Source organism: Podarcis melisellensis (genome assembly GCF_964234715.1).
Source record: "Podarcis melisellensis genome assembly, chromosome: 1".
Classification (NCBI taxonomy): Eukaryota; Metazoa; Chordata; class Lepidosauria; order Squamata; family Lacertidae; genus Podarcis; species Podarcis melisellensis.
The window spans coordinates 93,698,773-93,724,980 of NC_138528.1; the positions used below are offsets into that span (position 1 = coordinate 93,698,773).

Below are 26,208 nucleotides of genomic sequence, written 5' to 3' on the forward strand. Positions count from 1 at the left end.
TAAAACCCTTCTGTTTTGTCGATCACAGTAAACACATAAACACACATTCTCATATACATACAGATTTACGGTTTTCAATGTGCAGTTCCGATTGGAGGGTTTGTGGTGCTGCATCACAGTCCCGGACTTGAAAGAAGTCGGGGATGGGGAGGGGAGCACAAGAGAAGGCAGGTTTTAAAATGGCAGTTCAAAACAACAGAGGGTTGAATAAAGCAGGGCTGGAGGGACACAAATAAACTGTGGAAATATGGGGGGGGGCCTTAAAGGAGCTGGGAAGGGATGGGGTTTTGGAATGAAATGTAACGGGAGAGGCTTGGAGAAGTTGGCAAGGAGTGGGAGGTAGGCAGCATTGACAGGCAACTGAGCAGGGACAGCAGCTTCTAGTCTCTCTGTGTTGGGGGGGTTTGTTCTTTGGCCAGATGCTTATAATAATAACAATAATGATTTATTATTTATCTGCTGCCCATCAGACTGGGTTGCCCCAGCCATTCTGGGAAGCTTTCAACAAATTACAAAACCACAGTAAAACATCAGATACATTAAAAACATCCCTATACAGACATCTAGAAGTCAGATACAGTCATACCTCGGGTTACAGATGCTTTGGGTCACGCACCGCACCGATCCCGGAAGTACCGGAACAGGTTACTTCTGGATTTTGGCACTCACGCATGTGCAGAACCACTGAATCACAATTTGTGCGTGCGCAGACGCGATGCTGCGGGTTGCAAATGCTGAGGGGTTGCGAACGTGCCTCCCGCACGGATCACATTCGCAACCTGAGCGTCCACTGTAATTTCCTTGACATCTGACGGGGAATTGTTCCACAGGGCAGGCAGGACTACCAAGATGGCCCTCTGCTTGGTTCCCTGTAATCTCACACCTTGCAATGGGGGAAATGGCAGGTTGACATTTCAAATAAAGAGATTCCAGGTGACTAATGAGTAATTAATACTCATGATGTGTCTATGTATGTATAAGCCTAACTTGCTATGAATATATTATATCCCCCCCCCCCTCAAAAAAAGGCTGCTTCAGCATCGTACTGGGCTATATCCTATTCTATGGAAGCCCAACTGAGAATTACCACACTAGAATACTTGAAACAGAGAAAGGAGTGACAGAGAAAGAACATATAAGAAATAGCTGCTTTAGGGACCAAATATGATTGCATGTTTTTGCAGAAATATTTATTTATTTTTAACTCAAGAAATATGCCTTTCTTTTCTTACTATTCCGCGTTCTTTCTTTTATAAAAGTTCTTCTTTCTAGTAGTTGGGTATCCTTTCCGTTTTATATTAAAGGATGGTGAGATTTCTCAGATGTTTAGATGGAATAAAAATATATTGTGACCATACCTTTTTTTTTTAGTACTTGGGACAAACTGGGACATCAGGTAAGCTTTCTGCACAAAATTACTACTATGCATAAAACGACATATTCACTGTGTAGCAATAAGAACAGATTGCCTTGCTGGTACTCTCAGAAACTCAGGCTGTTTGAGATATGCAATTTGAGCTCAATGAGAATTCAGAGTTTCCTATGAAATATTGATTGCAAAAGGTTTCTTTGGCAGAACTCTTCTATCAGCTGGTTAAAATGCTGATGAGGGTCCTCAGAGAACACAGCAATATAGCAGTAAGCGCCGTAGCTTTAGTACATGTCGAAAGCCCTGCAGGCTGCAAACCTACACACACACACCCTATACCTGGGAGTAAAGCACATTACTTTTGAACAGACATGTACTGTATAGGATTGCACTGATAGTAGTCTGAAATCCAATTCTTGAATTAAAGGGTGTGGGGAGCTGAAGAGATTCAACCCCCTTATCCATCCTTGGCTACCTCACAATCGTAAGGTAAACTCAGCCCTATGCTCTACTAAAATTCTGAAGTACTCTGAAGCAGAAAGCATGTGAGAAATTGGAGGATAGATTTAATGTTGTCACTGTGTTTCCTTGACATTTTGGTATAAAAGAGCCTCATGTTATACTTCAAGCCACCAAGAAAGCCCTATGGATAAATAGTTAAGCATTTCCCCATCACAATGTCACTTCTAGTGGGAGAGTTAAGTATTGTTGCATATCACCCAGTCTCTGAGCAGTGTGAGATTCCAGGGGTTCCAAACACCCTTGTTCTCAGGCACTCGCCACGGTGTCCCATTGCGTCAGAAGTGGTTTAGTCATGCTGCCCACATGACCAAGAAAGTTATCTGTGGACAAACGTCAGCACCCTTGGTCTGAAGCGAGATGAGCACCGCACCCCATAGTCAAGTTTGACTGGACTTAACCATCCAGGGGTCCTTTATTTTCAGCTTTACCCAGGGTCTATGTTTCCTTTTGGAAAATAAGGCACAGCAGAGACTGTGGTGTCTTTATGATACATGGTTTATTTACACATATATACAACCTGAGCCAGTTATGGAGGACCTTCCATCACTACACTTCAAAAGAGTCTTGCCTCTTCCATAGCTGTAGCCTGGGATCTAAATAGACCCCAGCCATGGCTCCAACTCTGTGTAGCTTGCGGCATTTAACTGAATACCACTTTCTGTCCATCCTACATCATCCCCAACTGCAATCCTAAATTCTACTCTGTGTCTGCTGATTTAGATCTCAGGGTGCCGCTCCCACCATTTGCCAGCTGGCACACCATCTTTGCTTATGTCCCATCCCCCTGTCTTTGTTCTCTTTTAATGGCTCAGGCGATCACCTGAACACAGGAAGCGGAGACCAACTATTAAGAGTCTGATTTCCAGTTTAACTATCCAGGAATTTAGGGAAATCTAGCACCCACAATTTATAACAGTATGTTGCTTAAGTTTCTCCCATTGAAATAAACTTGACCTAAAAGTGGATGAATCAGTTAAATACTGGGATGCCTTTATCTGTTTTTTAGTGTCTGCCTGCCCCTTCCCTCTCTTTCCCTGTTTTAGGTGATAAAATCTTAACAGGATTTTATTGGGCGTTACGCAACGACATTTGTTGCAAGTGTTCTGAAGGCTGCATAATTAGGGCACTTGTCAAATATGTATTATAGAACCCGACAGTGAACACAGAGAACATCTTAGTTTGTGGCTTTTTAAAGAGCACAGTCTATAGGAATACTTATTTTATACTGCTGCTAGGCTTCTGGCTAAGTCAAGGGTCAGCTTTCAACAGACAACAGAAGATGACCTAGAAACAATGGAGCTGCAGAGAATTATAGAGAACAAGAGACTTTGCTGTGAAATGGCAAGATGCATTTAGACAGAAGATCAGGTCAAGATAACATGTACATATATTAGCTTTGAAGAAAGTGAACTGGGGATTCAGTGGACCTTCAGCTGACATTTAGAAAAGTTCACCTGCTTCAGGAGTGATTCTTGAAAATTGTAAAGCAGAAAATAGATAGCTAGAGTATCCAGCTGGCACACTTAGATGAAATGAGGATATGGTTCTTACATTTGGAAGCAAGGTTTCTGTGATAAAATAGTGATTCAATTTTGGACCCATTTTTCCAGAAAAAGTGGAGAGTGCCTTCCTATATGCAATTACAATGGCAGCACCCACACGCAAGAGAGAAGTGGGGGGAAACTGGGGAGAACCCCAAGAGTTTCAGAAATACAATGTAATTATGGGCATAACCTAGGTTGGGAAGCCATGCAAACCTGCCCCATAACGATTCAGAATGTTGATTTGAGGAGGGGGCTGACAACACATGGAATGAAGTAGGTGGAAAAGAAGGAAGCCGGAAGAAACGCATAGAGATTAAAAGGGTACAGACAGAACAGTATCATTGCCCGGATAAGTCACTTCCTGGATCACACTCAGAAGCTGAAAAAAATCCATGAAGCAATGCAATGTAGGTAGAATTGGGCACCAGTGTGTTTAACATCTGCACCCCAACCCCAAATAGCAGCAAAGAGAATCCATGCACTTTCTCACTTCTATGTGAAACATCTTTTAAAATATTCCATTTGAATGTATATTCCAAAGCAGATGCAGTGGGTTCTCCACATTGAAGGTTTAAAGCAACTGTGATTTGGAAAGTGTTGGCTAAGATCAGACCCTGAACAGCTTACAACAACCCTGCAGTGGTATCCGCTGCTTTTATCCCCGTATTGAAAATTGGGTTGAGAGAGCAGATTACAACAAACCTATATGGGTGTGGGTGTGTTTGATTTTTCATCCATCACATTCATTCTTAGTACTTACAAACAACCTTTCAGGGTAAAGTACCCTCCGCACCACAAGGCAGCTTATATAAAAAATAATTAGATTCATACAAATACAAGACAAGTTGTCTCCGTAAACATAGCAGTGGCTCTGAGCTACAGAGGCACATTAGAGGGGTGCATGAATGAGCCTTCCTCTCCCTCTTCTGGCCTCAGCAATGGCAGCTGGTAGCTACGTTTGATGGGGCTCTCAGCTGGAAGCTATACAGTGGTACCTCTGGTTGTGAACGGGATCCATTCCAGAGCCCTGTTTGCAACCTGAAAGGAATGCAACCCGCCTCTGCGCGGGTCACGACTCGATGCTTCTGTGAATGCATGTGACATCATTTTGTGTGTCTGCGCATGCGGCGAAACCCGGAAGTAACCCTTTCCAGTACTTCCGGGTCGCCGTGGGACACAACCTGAAAACACAACTTGAAGCAAATGTAACATGAGGTATGACTGTATCTAGTTCAGTGTTAGAGCCCAGTTGCAGGTTGGAGGGCTGTGCTGGCAAAAGATAGCTTACAACAGTGGTGGCCAAACTTGGCCCTCCAGCTGTTTTGGGACTACAGTTCCCATCATCCCTGACCACTGGTCCTGTTAGCTAGGGATGATGGGAGTTGTAGTCCAAAAACAGCTGGGGGACCAAGTTTGGCCACCACTGGAATAACCTTGCAATGTAGGCTGTTGCTGATATTTTTCAAGCCTTTAAGCCACATGCTAGGGTGGCACACACACACACTCACACCAAAGATACACTTCCAACAGTTTGTTGTGTGGCACTGGTTGTCACCTGTATTTTACTCTGAAATGATATTCTAGAATTGAGGCAGCCTGTGTTGTTTTTGTTTGAAGTGTAGCTATAGCAAATAGATTGGCAGGGGAAGGTGAGGACAGGATTTTCAACCTGGGCTGCTCTGTAATCTGCCTGACTCAATGAAGCAGGTGATATGAAATCCATATATATATTTCTGGGATCAGTAAGATGGTATGGTGAAGGGTTTTCTTCCTTATTGGCATTTCACCCATATGACAGGAATGTTTGCTTATGGGACCTAGGATTTGATTCACTCTCCACTGATGCCTGTTGCAAAATGCCCCAAACTGTGATCCAGTTTTAACTGCGCCAGCAAAATTATTTCTTTCAATGACACGATCAGCAGTTGAACCACAAAGATGCCACTTGACAAACAAAAAATGATTGTATGTGTCTACGTGCACAAAGTTGCGCGCTGCTAGTGGCAGTCACACTGCTATAGTAGCAAAGCCTTTTCTAAATAACCCTGGCTGTTCCCTTGTTCTCTTGACTGACCAATATACAGTCCCATACATCTGTCTTTGTTACAGAATTACCGGTAAGTCTCCTGAGGAGAACCGTGTCATTTCTCCCCAGTAACCAACAACTTAGTCCCTTTCAAAGAACAACATGTTTTTGGGTAGGGTATAAATAATAAATTGTTGTTGTTCTGTACCACAGATTAATTCTATGGCGTTGGGGTGCAGGAATGCAGTGTCGGTCCCCAAACTCGTAGATACATACATACATAATTTTATAGGAATTTCACCTTAGCATAGTTAAAACCATGCTCAAGGCATCTTATATAATTACAAACAAAAGTAGTCATAAACAATAAATAAAACATAAAAAGTACGCAACAAAACTGAACAATTTCTACAAATTGTGGGAAAAGGCCTGCAAGGCAGGGAGCAGGTCTTCCAGGATTCACAGCCAAGAGGGCCTCTGGCCTCTTTAGCAGCTGCAGCTGGAGTCAGTCAGGGCCCTGCCCTTCCAGGCCAGGTAGAAAAAGACCTACTTTGACTGCAAGTTGAGGAGCCTGCCTTTTGCATGGTCTGTTGAATCTGTTGAACCCACCTCTATACACACATTTGGGGGGGGGGGATGTGGGATTAGCAGCCTCATATAACAAACATGCTTAAATCTAATTAATGCATGAAGGAGTTAATACCATAGAGCAAGCTGTTCAGCTAGGCTTAGCTATGTCACTCCCCTTACCTTAAGAGGAAATGGGTAATCAAGCTTATTGTTGCACTCCTGTCCACCTGAGAAGCTCAGCTGTGTGAGGAGGTTTGAGCTGCTTGGCTCTCATCAGCAATTCTTGAGTTCTTCCAGCAATAATTTAGGAACTTTCACCACTTTGTAACTAAGCCAAGTTCTACTGCCTGTGCAACTTTTCCGAAGGACGTGAACCTGACCTTTGAAGTGTTTGTAAGTAAACCATTCTTTTATTTGCCAAACACGTAGTCTTTTTCCCATGCTGAGGGAACTGGGAAACTTTGAAGGAAACCTTTTAAGGGCTCATTTTTGCAGCTCACTTGGAGGGGCACATATTTTAAAGATCTAACAGCCAATATTTCCACACTTTGCTGCATATTTTGTGACTTTAAATCTATGCTGGGGTTCTGTTACCAAAGAGTACTTGCCCCAGACTTTGTTCTTGGCATCCAGGAATTCTCCTTTATACATACACACATATAACACCAACAAAATATGACCATTTTTCTGTTCTCTGTGTGTGAAATTTCTGACAAATTTCTAAGTGGTGGGGGAGTGGTTGCACTCCCCTTAATAATGCTACAATATGACTGTTCCTTCTTACTACATTATTGATGGATTAAGTGCAGAGGCAAGTTTACTGCGGCGATTCTCCTGTACTATATTGGTGAATTTTTCTTCTAAAATCAGTGATGCAACTACAGTCCACTGGGAAATATGAAAGGAAGCCCTATACAGTCGGGTTACAGACACTAGAGTTTGCAGACTCTGCTAACCCGGAAGTAGTACCTTGGGTTAAGAAATTTACCTCAGGATGAGAACAGAAATCGCATGCCAGTAGTGCAGCAGCAGTGAGAGGCCCCATTAGCTAAAGTGGTACCTCAGGTTAAGAACAGTTTCACATTAAGAACGGACCTCTAGAATGAATTAAGTTCTTAACCTGAGGTACCACTGTATATGTAAGGTTTAAATTGGGGGCAGTTTGAAGTGAATATTGATGGCCCAAATTATACTTCTTTTTATCACGGCACAGACTGCAAGAATAATCTTATACCTGCTGCAACAAACACCAAAGGGGATTCTAGAGATTACGCCTGGTCAGGGCTTCAATTTATATCTTATTCAAAAGGTAGCATCTGCTAAAAGTGGTGTGCAAGGGAATTACCACAGAACTGACACAGATGGCAGAGCCTTTCAGCAGCAACTATTCCCTGCAGTGCACAAGGTTACCTTATGAGGCCTCCTACTCAAACTATAGCTAGCTAAAGAATGTGTGGTTTCTGTTAAGATCACAACCTGAGGTGTTACAATTTCAGAATCTTCCTGGTTTTGAAGATACTTGTAAATGATTCACTTCTTATGTTCTGCTCGCAGAGTTTTGATTGCTTTCCTAGCTATCGCAAAAATACTCTCTTCTAATATAAAGGTTCTTAAAGTGTATGAAAGGCGAGCCCTCTCTTTCAGGGGATCACCAGTCTTTCAGTATTTTGGGAGATGGGATTCAGGTGCCTTCCAGAACTTTAGGTTTGCCTATTTAAAAATACGCAAAATAAAAATAAAATGTTTTGTGGTTTGGAAAGAGATGGGGAAAGGCGTTGAAAAGTATGAGATGCAGGAATGATTGATAGGAAGGCATGTAAATACCCCTCAAGCAAATCGGGACAAATGCGAGATGAATGCTCATTGTCATATAACTGCCCGGTAAACAAATCAGAGTGTATGGATATCATCTAATCACTGTGTAAATTTTGTGCAAGCAAAGCAGGATGAATGCTGAATAAGCAGGTCATCCGGAGCAGCCCTCAGTCTCATGTGTGACTAGTTCGAAGTATATTGCATCTACAGCTGTAGATGTCTTCTCTCTCAGTCTAAGGATAACTCAGGCGTGTAAAGGGGAAAGGTGGCACTGTGGGTTAAACGACAGAGCCTAGGACTTGCCAATCAGAAGGTCGGCGGTTCGAATACACGCAATGGGGTGAGCTCCCGTTGTTCGGTCCCGGCTCCTGCCAACCTAGCAGTTTGAAAGCACATCAAAGTGCAAGTAGATAAATAGGTACCGCTCCGGTGGGAAGGTAAATGGTGTTTCCGTGCACTGCTCTGGTTCGCCAGAAGTGGCTTAGTCATGCTGGCCACATGACCTGAAAGCTGTACGCCGGCTCCCTTGGCCAATAAAGTGAGATGAGTGCTGCAACCCCAGAGTCGGCCACGACTGGACCTAATGGTCAGGGGTCCTTTTACCCTTTACCTTTTTATAAAACCCCTTAATTGCAGCTATGAGTTGTTTTGCTTGCTGAATGCTGGAGAGCTGTTTGCCCTTTGAGGTATTATTTACATCAGCCATTAGAGGTAAAAATGTGCCAATATCAGATTTTTCTTATATGTGTTTTACCCAAAACCCTATCATATCAAATGTCTGGCCTATATCTGGAATGAAAGTATTTCTAACAATGTTGACCCATCTGTGAGTGGAACAGGCAGGTGTCATTGTTGCCGTTGGTGCTACACAACTGAAAGAAATATATTTCTGCCTTTTGGAGTTGTGTCCCCAATTAGCTGATTTCAAACTTTTATCCCTAATTTAATTACTGATATAAAATGTTGCCGAGGCTTCAGCTTGAAGTGGGGGATTGGAAAATTTTCATTAGATCTTTGGGGTGAGGGTATTGAAGGCCTTCTTATCCCTTTTCCCTTGGGATAGCTCTTCTCACCTAAAATTTACCCCAAGCCAAGAGGTGGAGAGGAAGTGTATAAGGCAGGCATAGGCAAACTCTGCCCTCCAGATGTTTTGGGACTACAACTCCCATCACCCCTAGCTAACAGGACCAGTTGTCAGGGATGATGGGAGCTGTAGTCCCAAAACATCTGGAGGGCTGAGTTTGCCTCTGCCTGGTATAAGCAATAGGGAAAATAAGAAGGGGTGTGTGTGCTTTGTTCATGATGTCATTCAAATATCCCATTTACTATTCTATGGTGTGGAGGCAGCTAAGCCCCTGTAACAGGGATTTTCTGGAAACAATCCAGCCTGTGCATTTTGCAAAATGCCATAGGTTTCAAAATGGAATTGAGTATGTACCAGAAACCAGAATATTTTCCTTTGTCTGGATGGTCTCCTTTTGTATGTTGGAGAGTAATCTCTATCTTGATTGTATGCAATGTCCATAGTAAACAGATAATGATTTCTTCTTTATCCAGAATTATGCCATAATTAAGAGATGGTAGCTTATTGACTGTAGCACACAAAACTGTATGGATCAATTTATAGGCAAGAACATAATACTATTTATGTGGCTTTTAGGTAACTAGGTTATGTAAAACACTGATTAATAAAGAATCATGCCATTGGATTGGCCCATTCCAGTTCCATAAGCAAGTCAAAACCTTATTATAATGCTTGCCATGTTCCTTAACTAACTCACAATCATTTTTTTTTAACGAAAACCAGAGGTACAATAAGGTGCTTGAATTAACATTCACTCCGCAAACTCCATCATGATTCTGCTCACTATAAACTATTGGATGTGCTGCCTTCTCTTGAATTACTTTATTGCACTTAAATTATCACAGCATTTTCCCTCAGATAATAGCAATTGGAATAACTACCAGGAGTACAATCTGGTAACTATATCCTGCTATTTAAAGTCATTGTCTGTCTCATATGTTTCTTTTAAGTAGGCTGAACTGTATGTGCAATAAAACCAAAATAAATAAAGTAAAACACTCACCTTAAAGAGCAGGTCTGAGAACCAGGGAAATAATTCAGCTTTGCAATCCCACAACCTTCTGAGGCATCCTGTGTGAAAGAATATCCGTTGCATGCTGGGGAGAGAAGAACACAGCTTTAGTCAGATAGGGCTACTTCACACTCTAGTGAGAACAAGTTTTTGGATCCCTCATGGTTGTTTTCGTATGTCTGCTTAAGCCTAGTTAATCTCTTTATAATCAGACTTCATCCTACTGAGCAGATAGTTAAAGAGAATGGCATATATCACGGTTGGGATTTTCTTCCCCAGAGGCAGATTTTCTGTGTCACAGTTTATGCAACATAAATGAATGTGCACTCAGAGGATGCAGGTGGTGAAGGAGTGGATATAAGTCATTTTGTATTCACTATTTATGCTTTAAAGATCTTCCTTGTCTGACTATCGCAAATCTCTGTATTTATATTGGCTGTCTCAGCTGACTGAACTAATTAAAGAGGGTCTTTATCAAAGCATTCATAGGTATATGTTTGGAGGCAGAGGTAGGGAGGCAGGAGAAATTCATGCAGCTTATATTTTCAAGTGAACTAATATAATTCACAAGTCCTAGAATATATGTGGATTGGAACACAACTATCAACCCGATTACACACTTCTATGATTTTTGTGGTGGATTTTCTGGTGAAAAGATGTGCATAAAACACAGACGTGTATTTTAGGGGGCGTAAATGTATGTTCCATGTGCACAAATGGAGCGATAATTCCTGTGCCTGATGGAATTATCTCCCCTTTCTGACCCCCATGTGCTGTTCTGGAGGTTCTCCTGACACCCTCCTGAGTCAATCTGAGCAGGCATGGGAGTCACACAGTGGGAGGAAATCCTTTCATATTTTTTTCAGGAGCCATTCACAGAAAGCCTGCATGTGTGAGAGAGAAATAATGAAGAAATAATAGAGCTGAGAGGGAAGGGTTAACTGGAACATGCAATCAAATCTGAAAAGCACCCATGTCAGCTAAATGCCACTAGTGTCCAGAAAACAAGTACTGTACAGTAGTACCTCTGGTTACATACTTAATTCGTTCTGGAGGTCCATTCTTAACCTGAAACTGTTCTTAACCTGAAGCACCACTTTAGCTAATGGGGCCTCCCGCTGCTGCCGCGCCCGCCACCACACGATTTCTGTTCTCATCCTTAAGCAAAGTTCTTAACCCGAGGTACTATTTCTGGGTTAGCAGAGTCTGTAACCTGAAGCGTATGTAATCTGAAGCGTATCTAACCCAAGGTACCACTGTAGTGCAAAATGTGGCCACTTGCATGATAGCAATTTCAAACGATTGTTTGGAAAGTACATCAGCAGATACCAAGTCTCAAGGGAAGTCAGCCTATCCTTATGTCCTGCTGCACTTACTGAGTATTTATTGAACTTCCTCTAGTATTTATTTATCCTGGAGAAAACCCAACCCTGGAGATGAGAAACTTTATTTGTAGTGTGCTTGAGGCAGTTGTTGCAGCCAACCTGGCTTCTCTTGGTACCAGTATAATACAGGTATATGCACTTGTTTTTCCACAATTATTCTTTACATTTTAGAGGCACCCCTAAGTTGTTGTTGTTTTTAAATCTACACCTTAAAATGCAATATGAAGAGGTCCTTACACCCCTTTTCTTACTAGCCTCATTAGAAAGCAAATCTCATTGGTCTTAATAAACTTACTCCCAAATAGTTGTGCTTACACGTAAAATTACCCAAACAGAAATGGGACGGGTGAGGTGTAAAGGGATGTGGGTCGGACTGGTGTGGGGGTTGTCCAAGGGGTTGATGGCTGGGGGGGGGGGGTTGGAGAGCGAAGCCAGCAGGGTTGGCAGCCCCTAATAACAAATAGTTTGTGCAAACTGCTTAGAGGGTTTTATTAAACTAAGTGTTGTATAAATCTTCCTAAGGAAATAAAAATAAATTTAGTATTCTGGCCTAGGGAGCTTCAGATAAGCAAGACTGATAAACTGGGAGTTCTTCAAGCAGCCGTGGCTGATTGCAGTGTTCTGGAAGCCTTCCAAGCCATTCAGATATATGAAGTTGTTCTGAAGTCATTTGCAGTGCTTATCACCACACTTTTGAAGGAACTATGATTAAGAATATAAATATAGTTCATGATAATACTGTTAAGTAATAGAATATTGATTCAATATTTTCATAATTGCTTAGTTCGTAGGAAGTGAGCGGTACAAAGGATATCTGATATTATCCCATTTCTTCTAATAACAACTTGCCCATGGGAGATTCATGTTCAACCTAATGCCCTTAATTTAAAAGTCCACCTTATTAAGACTGCAAGCATTAAGCTATTGCGGCCTGATGTGAACCGTCTCGGGAAACAGATAATGCTAGGACCCAAACTGTGTATTCCTTGCAGCACAGAATGAAAAAGACCAAGTGCACATCCTAAAATCAATAATCACTCTAGAAAGAAATGGAAGATCAAAATCAAATGAGAAAGAAAAACGTTCCCTTACACACTCCTGCTATATGAAGTTATTCTGAACATGCTTACTGGTCTTGTGATTAAGAATATAAATATGGCTGCTTTGCATAGTTGCTTCTTAAGAGTTTATTGTCTTAGAGCAAGAATGGGGAACATTTGGCCCACCAGGTGTTGCTGAACTGCATATTCTATCAGCCCTAGCAAGCATGGCCAATGACCAGAAAAGATGGGGTTGTAGTTTAGCAACATCTAGAAGGTCACAGTTTCCCCACACCTAACTTAAGAGTTCACATAAGTCTAACAGTTTACTTAGCTTTGCAGCATAAGGCAGTATGATTCTTACAGCTGTCATTAATGAACCAGCCCAAGCAGTAGCTCTTTCCATGAGAAGGGCTGGCATAAATCAGAAGACTAGACCACAAGGAGAGCATGCTAATCATGTTTGTATTCCACTGTGTATTGCTTTCTCCATCAAATAAGGCCTCTCATCCTTGTTGGTGGTTCCCTACTGCTGTGCAGCTCACTATTGGCAGCAATAAACAGAGTTGTTGTCAACACCTGGTGTTAACCAGCCTAAAAACCTTTATACCTGTCTGCATCTGTACTGGAACTGATTTTTAACTTAAATGTTTGCATTGCTTTTTATATTTGGAATGGTTTTTCATTGTTTTATCTACAAACCACCCCACCTCTTAATTTAATCATATAAAGGAGGACAACCTCTTCCCTGCTGTTTCTGTTCCCTGTTTGTTTGGAAATGAAGTCTATTGTTGAAATTGTCTTAAGTCACAAGATTCAGGCTTACCTGTCCTTCATTTTTGTGACCGGAATTATCTTATTTTGGGGTGTTTATCTCATATACCATCTCCATCCAAAACACAGATTTTGCTTTGTTTTTACTTGAAATTCAGCACTTCATTTTTGACATGTATCATATGGGAGGGGTGAATTGGAATACATTTGCTGTTTCCATGGTGGATGTCGCTGCAGGAAGATTTCTTATTCCAAGTGAGAGTGAGCCAGAGTACTTCTGGTGGACAAGGGAGGTCTTGTTTTAACTGACAAGGAGTGATGCCATCTGAGGAAATTCACCCCTTCTTCTTTTTCCTTTTCCTTTTTTGAGAAACCCGCTCACAGCTGTGACATATGCTTACTAAACCCAGTGATATTTCTCCAGTGGAACAGCTATTTTGCTCATGGCAATGGTACTTCTTCGTTCAGCACTGCAAGGCACATCACAGCTGGGTAGTATCCAACAACCATGCTGCCATAAGCAGATGGGGAAAGACACCAGCTATACTTGGAACTGATGGCTAAACACCGTTGATAGACAATGTTGGATAAAACCATCACTTATAGAACATTAGAGAGACCAAGCCTGACATTTTATTTAGTAATTCAAAATTTCTACTATAAATTCAGTTGCTTGGGTGTAGCTCTATAGAGTGAATTGTATTTTTGAATGGAGAGTAACACCTGACCCATATTTTATCAGTACTGTAAACTATTAAATGGGACACAGGTGGTGCTGTGGGTTAAACCACAGAGCCTAGGACTTGCTGATCAGAAGGTTGGTGGTTCGAATCCCCGTGACGGGGTGAGCTCCCGTTGCTGGGTCTCTGCTCCTGCCAACCTAGTAGTTCAAAAGCACATCAAAGTGCAAGTAGATAAATAGGTACCTCTCTGGCAGGAAGGTAAATGGTGTTTCCGTACGCTGCTCTGGTTCGCCAGAAGCGAATTAGTCATGCTGGCCACATGACCCGGAAGCTGTACGCCGGCTCCCTTGGCCAATAAAGCGAGATGAGCGCCACAACCCTAGAGTTGGTCATGACTGGACCTAATGGTCAGGGGTCCCTTTACCTTTAAACTATTAAATGGCTCTGTTCAAATTGAAAATGGCAATATCTAATGACCTAATAAGGGGACGCGGGTGGCGCTGTAGGTAAAACCTCAGTGCCTAGGACTTGCCGCATGGTCGGCGGTTCAAATCCCTGCGGCGGGGTGAGCTCCCGTCTTTCGGTCCCAGCTCCTGCCCACCTAGCAGTTTGAAAGCACCCTTAAGTGCAAGTAGATAAATAGGTACCGCTTTTGATAAATAGGTATATGAGATAAATAGCGGGAAGGTAAATGGCGTTTCTGTGTGCTGCGCTGGTGCTGGCTCACCAGAGCAGCTTCGTCACGCTGGCCATGTGACCCGGAAGTGTCTCCGGACAGCGCTGGCCCCCGGCCTCTTAAGTGAGATGGGCGCACAACCCTAGAGTCGGACACAACTGGCCCGTACGGGCAGGGGTACCTTTACCTTTACCTTTAATGACCTAATGCAAAGCAATATATTTTGGACAGAGCTTCCCTGGTGGAAAGGGTATGCTGTTTGATGTTTCACATGAAGCAACATATTATTTTACATATTAACAGAAGCGACATGTTTTCCCCTTGGGAAAAAGGATTGAACTCCTAGGCATTTGTGTTGAAATAAATGGGCTTTAATATACTGGGGAATGAGAGTTGTTGGGTTAAAAAAAAAAAGAAAGACATTTAAGATCCCCCCCCCAAAAAAATAGAGTCAAGTTCTGTGCCCACTGCTTAAAAAGAAGTGGTAATGATTAATGAGAAAAGATTTAAGAGGGCTAAGTGTTATGAAAGAAAAAAAGGGGCAGCTGACAAAAGCCTGATGCTCTGCAGTCATGATTTCCAATTATCCACTCACTTTTAATTATTTGCGTGGACAGGCGGAGTCCCCAGATCCTGCGCGGTCCCCCCGTCATGTGGAATAACGACTCAAGACAACGTGCTATGGGATTAAATTGGCCACAACTTTATTAAATTTCAAATGTGGGTAGACCTTGGCTCAGGCATTGGGCGTTCTCCCTCCCCAGTCCCCAGCCGGGGACCTAGGGAGCATCAGGGTTATCCAGTGTGTGTGGGGGGGATGGGCCGGCTCTGGAGAACATATGTTCAAGCAGAGATAGCCGCCCCCGTAACGCCGCCGCCGCAGGGGAGAGCAATGACGACCTTCCGGCGTACGGTCAAAGCCTCCCTTCAGAAACCCCTTTAACGGGGAACCCTGGTATCGCCGCCGCAAAGAGGAAGATGGACAAAAGGATTCCGCCCAAGGCCTGATACTGCCAAAGTTGTGACGTTTTGCTACGGGAAAGGCGAAACCTGCCAATGCAGGGAAATTCCTTTCCGGCCCTTTAACAGCGACCTTAACGTAGCAGCGCCCGCATACCTGTGAAGAAAATTAACTTGCAAAACATGTGAGGAAAATTAACCTGCAACATAAGACATTGACTGAGGGTGGGTAGGGTGGGAGAAGCTCTGGAGCCAAGTGAGAATTCCCAGGTAAAATCCTCCCTCCTTTGTGTGGGCAGGTAATCCCTCCCCCACCTGGCCTGGTCTCCTTGGCAACCCTTTCCCCCAGGTGGGATTGGACAACTGACTGAGGTAGGCGGAGACCTCCAGGTATCCCACCTGAGGGATGGCATAGCCTAGCCTATGCTGTTGGAGCCGCTCCAGGTCTAGGGGCTGCACGCGTCCACGCAAAGGGTGCCCCCCGTTTTAAGCGGGGAGCGGTCATTGTCATCTTTATTTATTTTTTACTGTTTGTTAAATTCCTCTGTCACTCTGCCCCCTGTACCTTTACACTTTGCCTCTCTTGTTACATAATGCACCACAAAACAGAATATTTGGTAGTTAGCAAGAATAATCATTTATTTTAGTACAGTGTCATGCCAACCTCCATTAGCTAGTAATAATGATTGGCAGTGCAATTTTTCTTGGCAATGAAACCAATTAACATGCACCTCAATGCCTGTAGCTGAAGTATTTCCCTAAAATTCAAACTTGTTCATGCCTGTTTATCGCGAGCCATTAAAAATTTCCATGACCCAGAAACGCAATCCATAACCTGTCCCATTTTAGATGAAAATAGCAATGAATGGGTGGCAAAATGCATGGTACAAGATCAGCGAAACCTGCAACTGTATTTGCAATGCTCATATGAGAGGGTTTAGAGGGAGGGGAGAGACCTTTAATGAATAATCATTTAGAAAGAAATAGTTCTGCGAACCACCTGGCTGGACATTTAATAGCAGCATAATTGTAGCTTCTATTTTTTTAAAAAATCTTCATTGCATTTTTAAAAATTATAGAAAAAGCATGAAAACATTACATCTAAATATTGAAAAATACAAAATACAAAAAACTGAAAATATAAAAAGAAAAAAACTAAAAGGAATAAATAATAAAAAATGAAACAGAATTAGTCAAGTATACAAAATTGTTCAAAGGATACAAACAGTAATTTGAATATTCTATACGCCAGGTTGAGCTTCAAGGCCCCCCCAAGCCCACTCCTGAGAAATAAAGACACAAGGACACAGAGATTAAAGTTAATGTTGGTGGGCAAATTTAGGCCACAACTTTATTGATTACAGAATCTGAGCGCTATTGGCTTAGGCACTGGCAAGCAAGACTATATCTGACTTCCTGCCTGCTTTGCTGGAAGTCAGGCAAGGGTAAACTCCTGAAGAGGCAGCCCGGCCGCCATGAACCAACTCGAGCACCTCAGGGTTCCCTTGGTCATGGTATGGCCCTAGCCCCTCCGTAGACTTCGGACAGGACCCAGACCCGTGGATTCCTTTAGCGGCATACCCTAAAGCATGGAAAACTGCTTTGAATCCCTGCTTTTTAGTTGACTTCCCTCTATCTCTTTGCAGCTTCAACATTTCACTTAAGTGACAAATATTCTGTATTTCGTTTATTAAAATCAGTTTTTTCCCATTATATCATAATTGTAGCTTCTGATCCAAACACTGCACATCAACAAGAATAGATCTTTTTATGATTTTTTGAGTACTTTAAGACAGTCAGTCTCTGGATCTGGAGAAAGACAAATCTTACTCATCAAGCCAGCCTTCAAATCATTCAGCGCTAACATAAAGTCTGTGCCATTTACAGTACAGATTCATTTATCTGTACAGTCTATGTGACATCTGAAACGCTCAGATAATCAAAGGATTGGATCAATGGGAATGTTTTCACAGTGTAACACTGACATGGAGCCACACAGGGGACACAATAAAGTCCAAAGGCTTGGAGCTTCAGACACACACAAGAAAAAGATTTCAATAAAAGCTTCACCACTAAGGGATAAATTAAAAAAGGGAAAGGAGTAGAAATGTTTATGACTCATGTGAAAGTAATCACATAGGAACATGGACTTAACTTTGGTGGGGTTTTTTGCACAAATGCTAGACAGGTAGCATGGAATCCCTTTTCTCTAGGCCTGAGACTGTATAATGTTAGGTAGGGAGAAGTGGGCCCATGCCTTCTTCCTTATCCCTTACATTCCCAGAGCTAGCAATTTTGTGTACTTGGAGATTATGTGCTTACATTGCCTGTGTAAGTTCTATGCATACAGAAACAATGGACAAGTGGAGGCTGTGGAAGGGGAGAGTAGCTGCAATCCCACTTCCCCTCTGATAGCTGTGTAGCCGAAACAAGTCCATCAATGAACTAGAAAAGGAGGATTCTTTAATTTGGGTGCAACCCCAAGTTATGAAGAAATTGAGCACTCAAAAGGGGAGGGCTCTATTTAATATTTTATATCTGTTCAGCGGGGTGGATAAAAATCGATGATTTTAAAAAAATAAATCAGATGTTAAAAATTTAAATCGGATTTTTTATATTTAAATCGGTTTTTTAATTTAAATTGGATGTTTAAAATAAAATGCTTTTGGAGGAAAAAAATCTTTCTAAAGATAGTTTTCTACTTAAGTTACCGTATTTTTTGCTCTATAAGACTCACTTTTTCCATCCTAAAAAGTAAGAGGAAATGTGTGTGCGTCTTATGGAGCGAATGCAGGCTGCGCAGCTATCTCAGAAGCCAGAACAGCAAGAGGGATTGCTGCTTTCACTGCGCAGTGATCCCTCTTGCTGTTCTGGCTTCTGAGATTCAGAATATTTTTTTTCTTATTTTCCTCCTCAAAAACTAGGTGCGTCTTGTGGTCTGGTGTGTCTTATAGAGCGAAAAATACGGTACATTATAGTCCAAAGGGCATTAGGAAATAAGGATTTGTTTTAAGTTTTTCATGTGTGCTGAAACTCAGACCAAGGGTTTGTTTTTTTTAAATGTTTAACCACATCAGTTAACAAACATGGATACATATGCTACAATATTATTGTTTTAGTTAAATAAATTGTTTAAATTGTTATTGAGGAAATGATTATTTTTCTCTTTCCAATGAAGTACAGCAAAAAAAGTTGTCCAAATATAAACAGTTAACTTATTAAACCTCACAATAATTTCATAATTATCTGTCTATCAGTAACCTTTGATATAACTGTAAAAACTACTCTGAAAATTTATTATTCCAAAAATGAAACCTTCATCTGGTTGAAAATATTAAGATTATACCAGCAGGAATGTCTTTCTGTTAAAAAAAAGAGAGATTTAAATCAAGTCTTACTGACTAGTGATTTAAATCAATTTGATTTGATTTTGATTTAAATCATATCCACACTGCTGCTCAGCTCCCCTGACCATCAGAATTCTGGCCTCATGCATGGAAGAATGTAACAAGTGAAGAGAAATGAAGAGCCCATGAGATTGTGAGAGGCAAAGTTCAAGAGGGAGAGGAAGCAGAGAAGTTAACAATTGGGGAGAGAGAGGAAGAACCACCAGCAGAAAAGAGACATGTTGTGAAGGGGTCCGCAGAATTCCTGAACAAAATTATCTTATAAGGATTTTAAAAATGCATTAAGCCTGGGAATGTCATGCAACTTTTCTTTTTCTTTTTGGAGGTTCTAACAACAACAGCAGCTCACTAGCTGTCATAGCCATAATAGTTAAGTCACATTTTGGGAAAACTGAGCAAGCTGCCCTATCCCATACAGCTTAGAGAAGTACTGAGGACAACGTTTGAGCTTCTGTATTATGTAGATTTCATCGAAGCTATTAAATGCAGCAATCATGAATGCATTACAGTGTTTACTTTCAGAACTTAATCATATAGCACAAATTCGATGTTGTGGATGATCAATCAGTAGCCTTTAATACCGTTTCTTCTACCTGAATAAATGATTATTCATTAAAGGGACAATGAATAAATAAAGAGCAGCAAAGCAAATGTGTCGCTAAACGGAATGATTTCCTGTGCAATTGTGGAATTTGTACTTTGTTCCCAGAACAATTTTGAACACAAAAAGATCTAGTCATGTGAATAAATGAAAAGGAATGAACATGGTCCAGATAATCAGCTGTTTGAAATTGAAGCAACTATTCATAAATATTATTTGGTACAGTGGTACCTCGGGTTACATACGCTTCAGGTTACAGACTCTGCTAACCCAGAAATAGTACCTCGGGTTAAGAACTTTGCTTCAGGATAGAATAGAAATTGTCCTCCGGCGGCGCGGCAGCAGCAGGAGGCCACATTAGCTAAAGTGGTGCTTCAGGTTAAGAACAGTTTCAAGTTAAGAACGGACCTCTGGAATGAATTAAGTACTTAACCCGAGGTACCACTGTATAGTAGGGCTGCTGTCCAAATATATTTGCTACAGTATTTTTGCTGCAGTATTGTGTCCTGGGCTCTGTACACACCATGCACTTAAAGCAAATTGCTTTCACCAATGAATCTTGGAAATTGTAGTTTACCCTTTCAGAGCTACAATTCACAGCATCCTTAAACTATAGTTCCCGGGATCATTTGGGAGCTCTCAAGTGCTTGGAACATGCTTTAAGTGTCTGGTTTGTATGCAGCCTTGTTTCTGCCGCATGCCACTCCATTCCCCATCAATTCCCTGGTTCAGCTGAAGTGACTGTTAGTGCTGCCTCTGAATATGAGCTCTTCTATCAAGCTGTCTGAGCAAGTCTGCTGTCGGAACAAAATGATACTTTTCTGCCAAAAGGCTGGTGCAGCTTAGATGGCATAGGGCTCTGTTTGATTTGTTACCATTTGGTATGGAAGGACCATGGGGAATATCTTCATTTGCCATGGATTGTAGGCCCAGCAAACTAAAACCAGCTTGGGTGGAGCAGAATGGAGCTGATCCATTGAGATAAGTAATGAGGCCAAGAAGTTTGTAGTGTACTCCTGGAGAGCAGAAGTGCTTACATGCTATGGATCTGGTGCAGTGAGTGTGCTACTACAGCTGCACTGTTCCATTCGTTTATTATGAAATAGTACTGCACAATGGAAGGGGCCTGTGAAGGAAACTACGTCACAAGCAGACACTTCTAATACATTTTTTTTTAATTCTAAAGAATTCATGAAGTTTTGTAAGTATTATTATTAGTATTATTATTACAATTAATCTACAAACATGAGTCTGACCAAACTGCGGGAGGCAGTGGAAGACAGAAGTGCCTGGCGTGCTCTGGTCCATGGGGTCACGAAGAGTCGGACACGACTAAACGACTAAACAACAACAACAACATTACAATTAATGACCCACCCTTCAACCTAAGGTTCCAGGGTCAGCTACAACAATTAAAACATAATAACAAAAACAGTTTAAAGCAAATTCCCTAAATAAGGTGGGTCCTAAAAAAATAAACATCTAAGTGTCAAGTGCCAGCATAGGGAGGAGCATCTTAATCATTTGCCAGAAGCTGCATAATGAGGGACGCTCACAATTCAGGAGCTGCCACATTTCAAGTTTTGAGCACCTGGACCTGGACCCAGAAACCAGTGCATCTGTTTTAAAATGGGGGTTATATGAGATCTGAAGGGAACTCCAGGCAGTAATCTGGCTGCTGCATTTAGGACTAATTGAAGTTTCTGAGTCATCTTCATGTGTGTTGGTAGCATTTGACTTAGAGACATTAAGCCAAGACAACCTTATAGAAACTTTGCAGAAAGAAAATTGGAAAACATGAAAACATGAAAGCCTCGTCCCAGCTAGCAGGTGTGTAAGTTTGTGTGTGTGTGTGTGTGTGTGTGTGTGTGTGAGAGAGAGAGAGAGAGAGAGAGAGAGAGAGAGAGAGAGAGAGAGAGTGTTTTGTTTTGGTTTTTTGCTAATGCAAGTTTTATCTGTCTCTTTGAGGTCTAGTTTACAGAATGCCACATACTTGAGAGTTAAAAGCTTAGACCATGGGTAGGCAAACTAAGGCCTGGGGGCCAGATCCGGCCCAATTGCTTTCTAAATCTGGCCAGCGGATAGTCCGGGAATCAGCGTGTTTTTACATTAATAGAATGTGCCTTTTTATTTTAAATGCATCTCTGGGTTATTTGTGGGGCCTGCCTGGTGTTTTTACATGAGTAGAATGTGTGCTTTTATTTAAAATGCATCTCTGGGTTATTTGTGGGGCATAGGAATTTCGTTCATTCCCCCCCCCCCCAAATATAGCCCGGCCCCCCACAAGGTCTGATGGACAGTGGACTGAAAAAGTTTACTGACCCCTGGCTTAGACATTATAACTTGATGCATGAAAGCACGACTGCAGCCATTGATTTTTCGGCCTTTTCTATCCTGTCCACACAATGCACTGAACAGAATACGCTTCTCACGCAATGCAACATGCTTCCCTTGCATAAACACTTTACTACAAACAAATTGTTAAGTGGAGCTCTGTTGGGGAAATTTTTGCCCTTGGGCACTGCAACAAGTAGACGATAGAGAGGTAGTAGAGAATACCTAATTAATGGGATGGGGTGGGTGAACCTTGCTTTGCTTGACAAGGCAAGGATTTGGTTTCCTGCATGGCATAGGCAGGCAATCTTCAGTAATTTCAGTGATTCTTAAGAGCAGTTGTGCTGACAATGCAGAATCTGACAGTTTATCAGAGCCTTCTGACAACTGACAGTCTAAAATCCTTTATTCACTATAAGCAGGATGGATGGTTGCTATTTGCTTTGTGTTCTTCTGCACGCCATATGTGATCTTTGTAGCTTGAGATATCTAGCCTGGCTATGTAAGAACAGAGAGATGAGGCTGGCTCCAGGGTTTTACTGCCCGAGGCAACCTGTAAATACCTGGAATGTCTCTAGCCACTTTTCACACTATACAGTAAGATATTCTGCTACCCTCCGCGAATACCTCTTCTTCCCTGTGGGTGTTGCTGATGGATCCAATACTGAAGATTCATATCGCCACAGAAAACATGCAACGTCTTGACTGGATGATTGGGGGGGGGGATCACTTTGAAGCTATGTTATCTCTTACCATAGTCTCCAAATAAATCACCATGCTCTGCAATAAAGGAAATAAAAAAAAGAGCTGCAGGATTCCCGATTAAAAGGAGTATTCCTTGGCTTCATCTGACACCCAGCACAGATGAAGACTTAAGATGTCTCATTATTTCTAATGCAACAATAGAGCGGAAAACTCAGAAGGGGAGCAACGGCCACTCTGTTTTCTGTAAACCCTCTAAAGCATGGCGGTGATACATATGCAAATCATTGTCCTAGTTCATCCTCTTTATTGGCAATGTGCAGTTGGGCAAGAGTGCCACAGTTAGGGTGCTGCCACTGAGAAGACCCACTTACACATGCCCAACTCCTTCCAGTCCAGCAATTGCCACCAAGTTGGCTGCTAAAAAATCATGCAATGCAGAATATTAGCCAAATGAACCCCCTCAACAGCTACATAGGAATTGTCTGTTTGGAATGTTAAAGGTAAAGGGATGCCTGACCATTAGGTCCAGTCGTGACCGACTCTGGGGTTGCGGCGCTCATCTCTCTCTATAGGCCAAGGGAGCCGGCGTTGTCTGCAAACAGCTTCGGGTCATGTGGCCAGCATGACTAAGCCGCTTCTGGCGAACCAGAGCAGCGCACGGAAAACCCTTTACCTTCCCGCCAAAACGGTACCTATTTATCTACTTGCACTTTGACGTGCTTTTGAACTGCTAGGTTGGCAGGAGCAGAGACCGAGCAACGGGAGCTCACCCTGCCGCGGGGATTTGAACCGCTGACCTTCTAATCAGCAAGTCCTAAGCTCTGTGGTTTAACACAGCACCACCCGTGTCCTGTTTGGAATGTTAGGTTGCCATAAAGTCTCCCATTGATTGACTGATCTCATTTATATACTGCCTTTTTGCCAAAGTGGTTTGCAGTTGTAAAGTACTAAAACAAATGATAAAAACGTAAAATTGGCCAGAGGGGGGAGCAGTCCAGTTGGAGCAGGTTCTCTTGCTGACTTTGCCTGTCTGCCTTGCTCAACTGAAATATTAAGACAAACCAAAGCATTTTATCATGGACTTTTTTGTATATTTTTCACTGCAACATTTTTAATGGGAATTGTATGCCCTCAGCTGAAATATCATGCTCACTGGATGTGCTGCCAGTGGGGTGTTCATGTGAATATCACTGTACTTCAAGCTCTGTATCAAAGTCTAGGTTAAATTGTTCCACCGGGGTGTGTGTGTCATTATTAGAACCTTAAAACAATTAATAACCAAATGCTTTGAAACATGGGTTTATTTTCTACATTGATGCTCTCTGGCCCTGTAGTCAGATCCCTGATCTCACCAGTTCCTGGAAAATATGACACCTCTTTCTGTCTTCTTGCTGGAATAGTGCAATGCCTAATGGTTCCTTATAATACATGAAATATAACATCCTATCTTAAGAGAGAGGGAGGGAGGGAGGGAGGGAGAGAGGGAGGGTGTATTAACTCAACCGTCAGGAATAATACATTATTGCTCAACACTGCTGAAAGTACCATATATGAGTTTTATGTTGACTGGAGGAATTTATAATAATAATAATAATAATAAATAATAATAATAATAATAATAATAATAATAATAATAATAATAATAATAATAATAGAGTTCATTTGAAAAGGGGAAGGGAAACAACCTGATAATAACAGAAAGTAATGGAACATATAGTCAAACCAACACTATGGCTTGTCAGAATCAGTGCTCATGGCAAGGCCGATTTTGTCAATCATTCATTTTATTGAATGTTAAATATTCAGATGGTGTGACATATGGTGGTTCTTCATTATCTAAATAGGAAAATAGGTCAACAATATTTTAATAGAAATCAATATTGTATGCCCTTGAAAATCCCCAAACACTGAATGGGAATTACAAGACAGCTAAAAAGCACAGAGTAGAAGTGTGTAAACATTTTAATTTAATTTGCCTCTTGTGCATGTCATTTAGGATAATATTCATAAATTTGTAATAATTTTGATGTCTGTTTCAGCTGGAGATTGTACAAAATTCAGCTGAGATATACACATTTCCCAAGGGCTGTTGGGGATTGTGTATCTTGACTGATAAATGTGCACAATTCCCTCTTCATGGAATGACTATTTGCACATTCTTTGTGATGCCTGGTGAATGTGCACAATGATCAGTAATTATACACATTATCCTTTCAATTTTCATCTTGTTTAACAGATATACAGAAACAAAATAGCTCATAACTGTTTATTCAGGATTCACTGTAGGGGGTGCAAAATCCCATTGTAGTCCAGATGCTGCTATTGCCTTCAATAAGAGTATAGGGGTTCATTACAGGGATCATGACGATCTGGAACAGAAAGTGGGCGCTAAAAATCCTTGATCCATATATGACACACTACTCATGCCTCTTTCATTCTCAGTCCACGGCTCTATACACCCATGGCTACACAAAATTAGGTTCTAAAATCCATTAGAGTTCAATACTAATTTTGCAGCTTATAACACTAATAAGGACAACTCAAGATGGTTGTATTTAAATTATGCTTCCTTATATTTTTTTTAAAATACGGGACATAAAAACAAGATTTTCCTGGTCATTTAAATCCAAATGTCATAAGAATGAAAGCATATCTTCAATCAGTAGGAGAATCAAGCTTCTAAACAGGCTGTAGAAGCAAGGCAGCCATTCCAGACTTTGCAGTTAACTCCAGTTATATTTTATAGGAAATTGTATGCAATATTTTTCATGGACAATGAAAGCTAAGCAGAAGTCATTTGTCTGAACACCCTGTGGTTGCATAAACCAGTAAGGACTCCTGCCAATGACTAGCAGCAAGCATCAACACACAAGCAGAAATCGAGTTGATACTTTCTTCTCCCCACCCAAAATAAAATGCCAAAGGGCACATCTTGTAGACTGCAAGACAACAGAGAGGAAAACAGATGGCAAAATTATTTGCAGCCTGAGCAGAAGCAGATAAAACGATAAACTGAGGCCAATGGACTTTTCTCCAAACCATCATGCGCTAATCCATCCAAGTTATTAAATAGCTAATTAATTGATCTCGGGCCCATTCTCCTTCCGCAATTGTATAATCAGAGCTTCCCGGCTTACCTTAAAAAGCACCCATTTTGTACTTAGGTGAGTAGAGCTCTTCATTTCTTCTTCCAGACCCTGTGTAGTGGAGCTGAGGACAGACAGTTCACTGCTTCGTTAAGTAGTCCCTATTTCACTCACTCTGTTTCTAGGCAGCTCCTAGAAAGGTTTCATCATAGATATTTCTTTCCCTAAACAAATATTTACTTTTTGAGAATTCGGGAAACATGTTCCGAATGCAACTCTTCCATGGCTTTTGTGGTCTGTGCCAATGTGTCATCGCATCTGACAGGCTGTCAGTTGTGTTAGTCTTACCACTGTCTCTGGAAGCATTCTTTGCCACGAGCTGTTTGGGGTGGCAAGATATGAAGTCTGTGCAATGGTTTTTCAAGGCCCTTTCTCTGAGTTAGACTTAACAACACAAGGTAGGTTCAGTTGGGCACATTCAATATGCTACTTGATTTCCTCAGCACTAGACTGGCAGCTGAATGTGAGAGCTGGTGCTGTTAAAAGCACTGGGGTATGAGGTGAAGGAATACAAGCACTTTCTCTGTGGTGTTTCATCTGGGATGGCTCATTCAA

General features: G+C 41.7%; 1 long non-coding RNA gene across 1 annotated transcript; it reads right to left on the minus strand.

The window, feature by feature from the left end:
- Nucleotides 1-84: 84 nt before the first annotated feature.
- On the minus strand, nucleotides 85-25,749 carry LOC309376085. The gene is made up of 3 exons (XR_014171061.1): nucleotides 25,645-25,749; nucleotides 9,934-10,027; nucleotides 85-126 (listed from the first exon to the last, which is right to left on the minus strand). It is a non-coding gene; the product is annotated as an uncharacterized lncRNA (long non-coding RNA).
- Between the last annotated feature and the right edge of the window lie 459 nt (nucleotides 25,750-26,208).